At 35.4% G+C, this 10,820-nt stretch overlaps 1 long non-coding RNA gene across 2 annotated transcripts; it reads left to right on the forward strand.

Moving 5' to 3' along the window:
• The first annotated feature begins 7,489 nt into the window (after positions 1 to 7,489).
• LOC148694299 (uncharacterized) lies at positions 7,490 to 10,184 on the forward strand. Of its 2 annotated transcripts, XR_015966453.1 has the most exons (5): positions 7,490 to 7,785; positions 8,328 to 8,394; positions 8,500 to 8,572; positions 9,346 to 9,427; positions 10,040 to 10,184. It is a non-coding gene; the product is annotated as an uncharacterized LOC148694299 (long non-coding RNA). The 2 variants fall into 2 exon arrangements; XR_015966452.1 differs by lacking the exon at positions 10,040 to 10,184 and having other exon boundaries at positions 7,502 to 7,785; positions 9,346 to 10,020.
• The last annotated feature ends 636 nt before the right edge of the window (positions 10,185 to 10,820 follow it).

Consider the following 10,820-nt stretch of genomic DNA (forward strand, 5'->3'; position numbering starts at 1 on the left):
CGCCTCTATTTTTCTTAAGTTTGCTATTGGCATCAAAAGGAGTAATTGCATCTTTACTTTCCAAATGACCATATTTTCTAAGTGTAGCTTCTATATAATGGGATTGTGTAAGAATATATCCTTCTTGGTTTCTTTTTATTTTTACACCAAGAATCACATCAGCTAATCCAAGATCTTTCATATGGAAACTTGATTTCAATATCTTCTTGGTCCAATTTATTATCTCTTTGTTAGTTCCCATTATAAGCATATCATCTACGTATAAACACAACATAGCCCAAGCATTATTTTGAGTTTTTGTGTAGACACACTTATCACACTCATTTATCTTAAAACCGTGGGTTATCATAATATGGTCAAATTTTTCATGCCATTGCTTTGGAGCTTGTTTAAGCCCATATGGTGATTTGACAAGTTTACAAACTTTGTGTTCTTAACCTTTAACCACAAACCCCTTGGGTTGTTCCATATATATTTCCTCATCTAAGTCTCCATTTAAGAATGCAATCTTTACATCCATTTGATGTATTTCCATGTTATGGAGTGTAGCTATAGCAATCAACAGTCTTATTGACATAATTCTCGTTACAGGCGAGTATGTATCAAAGAAATCCAAACCATGTTTTTGATGGTATCCTTTAGCTACCAAACGAGCCTTATATTTGTCAATTGTACCATTAGGTTTTAATTTCTTCTTAAATATCCATTTGTAACCAATTGGCTTATTGCTAGGGGGCTAATCGACTAATTCTCATGTATGATTTTGCATAATGGAATCTATCTCGCTGTTATGGAGTGCAGCTACAGCAATCAACAGTCTTATTGACATAATTCTTGTTACAGGCGAGTATGTATCAAAGAAATCCAAATCATGTTTTTGATGGTATCCTTTAGCTACCAAACGAGCCTTATATTTGTCAATCGTACCATCAGGTTTTAATTTCTTCTTAAAGATCCACTTGTACCCAATTGGCTTATTGCCAGGGGACAAATCGACTAATTCCCATGTATGATTTTGCATAATGGAATCTATCTCACTGTTAACTGCATCCTTCCAAAATGGAGGTTCAAGAGTGGACATGTCCTCCTTGAATGATTGAGGTTCTGTCTCGGTTAATAAGATCACAAAATCAGGCCCAAAGTCCTTTCGAATTTTTGTCCTTTTACTCCTTCTAGGTTCAAGTTCTTCTTCTTCTTGAACTCTAGACGAGGATGAACCATCATCATGTTCTCTACGTTCGTCATTAACCTCAGATACATCATCATGTAATCTCTTTTTCAATAAATTAGACTTGCCTATTTTGTATGGAAATATATCCTCAAAAAATATTGCATTTATAAATTCTATAATAGTATTGACATATATATCACTTACTTCGGAATGAAAAACTAAGAATCTATAAGCTGAACTGTTAGATGCAAAACCAATAAAAACACAATCTATAGTTTTAGGCCCTAATTTTGTTTTTTTTTTGGCAATGGGACTTGTACTTTTGCCAGGCAACCCCACATTTTAAGCAATTTAAACGTTGGGGTTCTTCCTTTCCATAATTCATATGGTGACTCCTTTCTCGTTTTAGATCGAATTCGATTCAAAATTTTATTTGCAGTAAGTAAAACTTCACCCCACAAGTTGTGTGGAAGCCCATAGCTATTCAACATAGAATTAATCATGTCTTTAAAAGTCCTATTTTTCCGTTCAATAACATCGTTTTGTTACGGTGTATAAGGCGCTGTTGTTTGATGAATTATGCCATGTGTGGCACAAAATTCAGCAAAGGCATGAGACTCATATTCTCTTCCTCTATTGGACCTTAAGACTTTAATCTTCTTATTAAGTTGATTCTTAACTTCTGCCTTATATGTCTTAAACATATTCAAGGTCTCATCTTTACTATGAAGTAAATAAACATAACAATACTTACTGAAATCATCTATAAGTGTTACATAATAGTTCTTTCCACCACGAGTTGGATATGATCTAAAATCACACAAGTCACTATGAATTAAATCTAATAAATCATTGGACTTTTCATGCACTGATTTAAAGCTTTGACTTGCAAATTTCGATTATGTACAAGTCTCACATTTAACATTATCTAGATAATCAATTTTGGGCAGCAAACCTAAATTATGCATTCTAAAAAGTGAACAAAAATTTACATGTCCTAACCTAGAGTGCCATAAATTAGACGAATCAACAATATAAGCAGAAGCATTATTTATTTCATTCATAGCATTAGTTAGTACATTTAGTTTGAATAATCCATCAGCAAGGTAACCCTTCCCTACAAACATTCCCCCTTTAGTTAGTACAAACTTATTGGACTCAAAAACTAGTTTGAATCCTTTATTACTAAGGATAGGACTAGAAACAAAATTCTTCCTTATATCGGGGATATGCAGCACGTCAAGGAGGGTTAATTCCTTTCTAGAAGTGAATTTCAGAACACATTTCCCTATTCCAGCCACAACAGATGTAGATGCATTTCCCATAAATAACTGCTCATTTCCCTCGATTTTCTGGTACGAAGAGAACATATTTCTATCACCACAAACATGGCGAGTTGCACCGGTATCTATCCACCAATCAGCGTGGTCAGATACAAGGTTGATTTCAGAAATCATTGCAGCCAAGGCATCCACATTGTTTCAATCAGGTTCGCGCGGTTGTTGTTGCCTTGATTTACAGGACCTTGATCCCTTCGATGGCAACATTCTTGAGCCCTATTGTTTTGCTTTCCACAAACCCAGCAACTTCCCTTGATTTTCTTGAAGTCTTTGCCTTTCGCACCAGGGACAAAGTGTTTTTCCTTCTTCTTAGTTTTCTAGAACTTCGGCCATTGCTTTGATGAACTTCCTTCAACAACATTCACCTTGGCTTCCATACTCGAAACCAGGCCCTTCTCATTCTTTCTGTTATCTTCCTCTATTCTCAACCTGACAATGAGATCCTCAAGGGTCATCTCCTTACGTTTGTGCTTGAAATAATTCTTGAACTCTTTCCAAGAAGGTGGTAGTTTTTCTATAAAGGACGCCACTTGGAAAGACTTATTGATCACCATCCCTTCAACATGAATGTCATCGATGATTTTCTGGAGATCTTTAGTTTGAGAGACAACGAACTTGGAATCCACCATTTTGTAGTCCAAAAATTTGCCCATGACAAATTTCTTCGAACCAGCATCCTTAGTTTTATATTTTTTTCTCAAGTGATTCCCAAGGTTTCTTGGCTGTTTTGCATACTACATAGACATCATACAATGAATCATCTAATGCATTGAGAATATAGTTTCTGCAGAGGAAATCATTATGATTCCAGGCATCTATAGCCATTAAAGTTTCTGCAGAAAAAATATTTTCTCCATCTGCAGTAGGTACAGTCTTGCACAAAACATTAGCTAAATTCAAGGTTGTCAAATAAAACAGCATCTTATGCTGCCATCTTTTAACATCTCCGCCCTTAAATTTCTCAGGCTTCTCAGAATAAGGTTTAGTTCTTGATTGTTCCATATTGTTCGAAGATTGTTGGAGAACAATTCAGAAATAGACAAAAAATAACAGAAATAAACAGAACTTGAAATTCTAATATTTTATTAACCAAAAATACTTGATGTGTAAAATGAAATTATACAATAAATACAAAAACTAATATAAGAATATCAATGATACTAACTTGATCATAAGAGGTAGAGGCTAGCGTAAAAGTTATGTCATTCGAACAATATTTTCATCCCACTCTTGTTCTTATGGTTCTACAATGTCTGCTCCACCAGGATTCAACTACCTAATTCTACAACTCGCACTGGATTCTAGAATTCTAGCGAATTTGCTTTGTGTGCTTACTCTCTGGAAATTTCGTACAGAAGACAAAGATGAAGAAAAGATAATCTCACTTGGATACTGTGATTGGAAATATATGGGCTCTTTCACATCCTTTCAAATACATGTTTAGCGTATTTGAAAGTACACAACTCTTTCTAATAGCTGTGTCTTTTAATCAAAACGTTTTTAATTAATAAATTAATTAAAAAACTTAATCCAAAAATTTAAAATTAATGAATCTGATTAATTTTAAATTCCAAAGCCCCAAATGCCCCAAGGCCCAAGGCCCTTGTCTTGATTAAGTAATATTAATTGTATTTAGGCTATATTATATTCAAGTCTAATCCACACAACTATAAGACCCAAGCCTTCAATCTATTTCCAAATGGTCCAAGTTCTAATTACTAAGAAGAAGGAATAAGCTTATATAAAAGCTAGTGAAAAAATATTGTTGCCCAATGTAGGACAAGAGGGTCTCAAACACCTACAGTAAGTTCACTGAAGTCGAATGTCACAATCTTAAGGTTTGCATGGTTTTTCAAAAGGTTTTCACAAAACTTAACTTGTCTCACATGTTTATATTTGATCTAAATTTCACAAACAGATTGCATATTAGATATAAGCTTAAATGTTAGAAGTAGAATATGTATAAAGAAAACCTAACCTTCAATGTTTGCATTTTTAAAACCTCCAAACCCTTGTGAACTTCATTTGTAAAACCCTCCAAAGCCTCGTGAAATTTATTGTAATAAATGATGACTTAACACTAATATTTCTCACACTTTATTACTTCAAAATCGACTACTATTGTAGGCTTATTTAACTAAAGAATTATAGAGAGATTGAGAGAAAGGGTGCGGCAAGCATAGAGAGAATTGGGTGATCTCTGAGGTGCGTTTTCTCACCCCCATTGTGCCTTTATTTATGGTAGTAGGGAAGGTTAATTCATTACCCCTAATAGGATTACAACTCTAATAAGATAATATCTAAAGTGTAACATATGGTAGAATCCCATAAGGATTTCCTAGGATTTACACAACCACATTCCTAACCTAATTAAGACTGCAACACTCCCCCTTTAGTGTGTAAATACTCCAGTAAAGGGCGCATCAGGTCTTTAATGATGAAGTAAGTTCAATTGATGAAGTTGTTAGCACAATGAACGAATGCAGTCTCAAATTAACGGAATGATGCATAAAAGGTAAAACTCACAAAACCTCACTATGGTAAAACCTAAACTGGGATAAAAATTCATAGAGTAAGGAGAAATGTGAGAAGTTGCATTAAGTCAAAACTATATGTCTTCTTGACGCAAGTAGCAAACTCACAAGGGTATGATCAGCCTAGGATGGGTGTCTCATTAAAACCTATTTAGGTAGCAAAAACCTAGCAGGAAAAATGCTCCTAATCGTAGGGAAAAAGAGTACATTAAGATCAAGTGAGTATACTTCTGGATGCTTCACTTGAGTTTATCAAAGGACTCAAAGATATCTATACTAGGCTGATGAATTATGCAGACAACTGTTCTACCACTGTCTAGCGCATTTCTAACCACCCTTATAACAATGGCAGTTGCCTTTGCATCAAGACATGATGTTGGCTCATCCATGAAAATGATCGAGGGTTTAGCAACGAGACCTCAAATTCGTAGGGTTCAAACTCGAGCTTGTCGGGAGAGCCTCGATGAATGAGTTCGTCCCTTCCCCAACCCCATTTCTCACATGCAAGACCACTTTCGTGATCCCCAAATCACTCACAACCTAAATATGGTGGTTTCAAGGTGGAATTTGGTCGGAGTTGGTGGTGATTGGGTGGTTCTTCACGATGGTTTAGAAAGCAAGTGAGAGAGTTGAGAGTTCGAGAAAGTGATAGTTACAGGAATGAGAAAGAATAAGGGAGAGTGGGGTTAAGACCCACTTAAAATTATTCAATTGAAATTACTAGATTGCCCTTCTTCACTAAAAAATTATAACTCAATCTCTGTAGTTCCGAATTCTATTCTGCTTTCGCCCACGAACTCGTGCGTATGAAAACTAATTTAACAAAATTAGAAAACATGACAAGTAAAATTTGAAAACATGAGAAATTGAAATTAAACTTATGACTAGTTTGGCATTGCTGAAATTATTTTAAAAGTAGCTTTTTTAAAAAAATTGGGGCTAAAATTGTGTTTGGTGGAAAAAAAAAAGTTCTTTTTTATCAAAATCATGGGTCCAAAACAGCAGAAAGCAAAAGCAGTTCTACCTCTACTTCTGAAACAACACTTTTTTTCACAGCACAACAACTCCAAACTAACCCTTAAACGTCCATAATTATTCAAGACACGCACATCAAGGGCATTTTGATCATTTTACACTCATCCGGAGTACAATACATTATTTAATGTACGGGTTATGACATGAATATGTTTTCAAACTTTTCACAATTGTACATTAATTATTATGAATTTTTGTATATTTCGAACTCGTCCTAAAAATGAAGTCATGAGGGTTTGGATGGTTTTAAAAATGCAAACGATATATACCATCGTCAAAGAGTAGAGGTTGCGATTACGAGCGTTTACATTTTTTTTTTTTTTTCACATTATTCACACTTTCAAATTAATTATTGTAAATTTTTTACTGTGCTTTGGTATTTTGTAAGAAAAATCAAAATACATTAAAAAAATCATAATAATTAGTGTGAAAAATGGGAAACAAATATGTAAACGCTCATGATCGCATACTCTACGCTTTGATGATGGATACATCAATAATTGGATTTTTAAAACCATCCAAACCCTAGTGAACTATATTTTTAGATGGAGTTCAGAATGTGTGATAATTCATAATAATTAATTTATAAGTGCAAAAAATGTGAAAAAAATTATGCCAATGCTTGTGATTGCATACTCCACGCTTTTACAATAGTTACATCATCATTTAGATTTTGAGGATTTAGAGTTTAGATTTAGGATGTGCAGATACTAAATTAGGATACCTAGATATTAGTTTTTCAAATACCAAAGATGAAGTTTCTAATTGACATTTGTCAAAAAGTATCATTCATTAAGGAAAAAAAAATACACCAGGCAAACACAAGGAACGGTAAAACAACCCAAAACCAAAACATAATGGGGAAATCCAAATACACATAAAGCCAAACCTAATAAGAAAACAGACAAAAAACTAACAAAACCCTCTTCTTTATCATCTAAATGCAGTAAACAATTGTTGCCACCGGTGCAAATGACTTGTCAACAGTCACCAAGGCAGCCACGCTGAACAAAACGATCAAGTGGTCAAATGGACCCAGACTTTGCAACACAAAAACTACAAACCCGCAACCAAAAGTACAACACAACCGGACTATGTCACCAGAAACATCAAACCAAGAGATAGTCAATGGATCCAAATCACTTTCACCAACCCCTGAAAGGATATACCAACTAGAGTTGGGCAAACGGTCCCTAGACCCACGAGTCGGGGCGAGTAATGCCAATTCGGGGTAGGTACATATATTGTAGAGAGTAAATGGGCTGGGACGAGGCGGGACACTATCAAATACGGGGCGGGCCAAGTCCTAATCCTTAGAAAAAGGGGACCCGGACCGACCCGTTTCTAATAATAATGAACGACCGAGATTAAATGATATCCTATCATCAATCTCAACCGTTAATTCTACCCTAGTCGATGTCCCTTGTGTCTAGGTTTCCACTTCTAGTGTCAGACAGTCACTCACTCCCTCCCTCGAACTCCATCATCTTCTCGACGACATCACCCATCCAGCTTCACCGCCGTCGCAACTAACAATGGCACCACCCATCTAGCCATCCTCCACGACAACATCCCAAAGAACACAAGTCCCAGAACCACGGCTCAATTCTCTCCTCTTCGACAACACCACCGCCGTCGCAACCACCATCACCCCATCATCGCCGTCGAGGATGCTGCTACTAGCCATCATCCCTCTAAAATTTAGGTAATTTTGAATTAGGGTTTTACTATTAATTTGAATTTCGGGTGTAGGGATTTTAGGGTTTTTAAATTAGAATTTGTAGATTGATGAATGAATTGATGATTGATGATTGCATTGAATTGGTGATTGAAGTAGGTTACTAGAGTTAATTTTGCAGTTGATTGATGATTGAATTGATGATTGATCTGCTTGCTTCTGAGAACCCAGAGGGCCGAGAATGTCTGTGGTTTTCGAACTAGGTTACTAGAGTTAATTAACTTAATTTTGCAGTAGATTGATGATTCATGATTGATCTGTTTGCTTCTGAGACAAAATCTATGTGGTTTTTTATATAAAAGGATTTGGATTTAGAAAAGAGAATGTGGATGAGTACTTACATTGCCAAATCCCAATGTCATATTGGATTTAGTTTAAGAGTTTGATTTATATTTACACCGAAACCATTCGTCTGACTTGATTGAGTGTCTTACTTTCTTTAGTTTGAGAGTTATTTTTCTTTTCTTTGATTCTCTTTGTATCTCACATATATAAATGCTCGTGAACAGGTGCTATGCCCGCCTGCACCCCCTTGCGGTTAACTGCAGGAAGAAGAAGTGTGGACACAGCAACCAGGTATTTCATATAGCTGATTGAATATCGATGTCTGTTTGATCCTACCTTCTCAACCCTTACCGTTTTAGTTTTGTTCTTTATTCGTGTTATCTTTTATTAATGCAGCTGATGCGAAAGAAGAAGATCAAGTAGACTGGGAATCGAGACAATGGAGCGTCAAGTCTTTTCGGTCATTTAGGTCTTGTGCCGTTTCTTTTGAAACTTTGTTAGAACTTATTATGATAAATGGCTTTCATTAAGTTTGAATCTCTCTATATCGAGTCGTTGACATGGCTAATGCATACTTCGATTTTTTTTTTTTTTTTTTTTTTTTGTTAAATGAAAGATGGATTAGTGGTTGTAGAGATGCTGGGAAAGATGGCTAATGCATACTTTGATTTTTGTTTGTTGCCTGTGTTATGAATTGTTTGGGGGGATGAAAATGTTTTGGTAACATGGATGGGAGTGTCAGAATCTAGAACTCGTGATGCCTTGGACCAAGTCTCTCTTTTGCTCTCAATAGTCCATTAATTTGCATCCTAGCTTTCTTTGACAGTAGCAGACGTGGTTAATACTTCTGTTCGTTTTTTTTTTGGTGGTTCGCAGGGATGTAGTCCCGTTCTCAAGTTTATTACCTGGTTCCTAGTAGTTTATTTGGACTGTAAACCTGGTTCTGTATTCTCTGCCTTTGTTTTTGTTGTTTTACCCCCTCATTACCTTCTGTCTAGAATAAAGGCATCCATGCTGCGTAAACCTGGTTCTGTATTCTCTGCCTTTATTTTTGTCAGGATTATAATAGATATCTGACTATGCATTTGTATATGCTGATTCCTAATAGAAGCATAAAAGGAAAGATATTATTCTCATAAATAATACCTCTATTTCCTAAATATCATTTATCATACAGTTTTATTGTAAATTTCCCAGATGGTCAATAGTAACTCATACATTTTTATCGTTTCTCTCTTGCAGCTGTCTGGAAAAGAGTGGCACCATATTCCAGCTGTGGAGCTAACGTCCCTTACAAGTTCAGCATCTCTACCAACAGCAACAGGTATAACTAGATCGACTTATTTTAGTGTTGTAGAGAAGTTCTAAAATCAAATTATGACATCTAGTACAATAATCATGAGACATAGAAAGATTAAAACACAATGAACCTTCAAATACTTGTCTAAATTGCATTTTATTACATTAAAAAAAAAAAAAAAAAAAAATTAAAGCCTCTTCACCGTATGTGCTTGTACTTGGATCGACTAATTTAGCATTCCCTTAACTTCTCTTGCATCATTTATACCCAACTCTAAAGGGTGTTTACAAGCTATAAGATTAATACTTAGGTCCATAGCATACAGACCTGATACATTCCTACAAGTTTTTCTTCAGATTTTTAATCAGTTTCTTAGATGTGGTTTCGGATGTTAATGCAGAATTTATTGCGAATGTCATGTTTATGTTATTTTGGATTATTTGATTTTGGACTCCAGAATTTGGATGTCTTGAACTCTCAGATGTTTTGTATGTTGATTTGATCTTTAAATGTCTCTCGGATGTTATTTTGAATGTCTCGTATTTAATGTATCGAACGATGCTGGACGATGTAACGTTGTTAATCTATGAACTTGAATGTTGGACTTTGTATTTGAATTGGATGTGATCTATGCAGGGAGTAGTGCAAAATCTGCACTGCATTGATATCTGGTAGTGAACTGTGAATCTGCTGGGAATGGATCTGTGCAAATGTTAGTTGTTTTTTTAATTTTATATTTTGTTATTATTATTTTTAATATATATATATATATATATATATATATATATATATATATATATATATATAAAACCAAAAAAAAAAAAAAACAAGGACCCGTGGACCCGGCCCATTTCAACCAGGCCGGGTTAGGTCCGGTTCCTATATTAGAATTTGCTATCCCCGACCCAGCCCGGTCCATCTCCTTTGCACCTGAGTCCCGTCCCTTCACATACGAACACAGTAACAAATGGAAAATGGTAAGGCTAAGGGGTATGTAAAAAACCTTTACTTTGGCAAAACACTCATCACATTTGGCCTCAAGGAAAATCCGACAATGTTGGGGGAGGGGCATTGATAGAAAGAAATGAATCTGTCATCCATCTTTGGTTCGTTGCTTATATATATGATCAAAGATCAGGGTGGGATGTATTATGAAGATGGGAGGTAGAGGGAAGGTATATTGGAGGATGGAAGTTTGAGTTTAAAAAAATGATGACAAAATGATATGAAGGGTGAAAAAGTAATGAAATTAAAACAGCAAAAAACGTCTCTCAAAAAGGCAACCAGAGGAGACAACTAAGGGCGGAACAAGGTGGGATTGTTTTTAGAGACAAAGAGGAGCTTTCTCTCTAGAAAGCTATAAATTCACTAGTAACAGGATTTCATTTTAACAGTGTATAATTGTGTTCACTGGCGG

This window comes from Pyrus communis, chromosome 9, assembly GCF_041283825.1.
Source record: "Pyrus communis isolate YQ-2024b chromosome 9, ASM4128382v1, whole genome shotgun sequence".
In the NCBI taxonomy this organism is placed as follows: Eukaryota; Viridiplantae; Streptophyta; class Magnoliopsida; order Rosales; family Rosaceae; genus Pyrus; species Pyrus communis.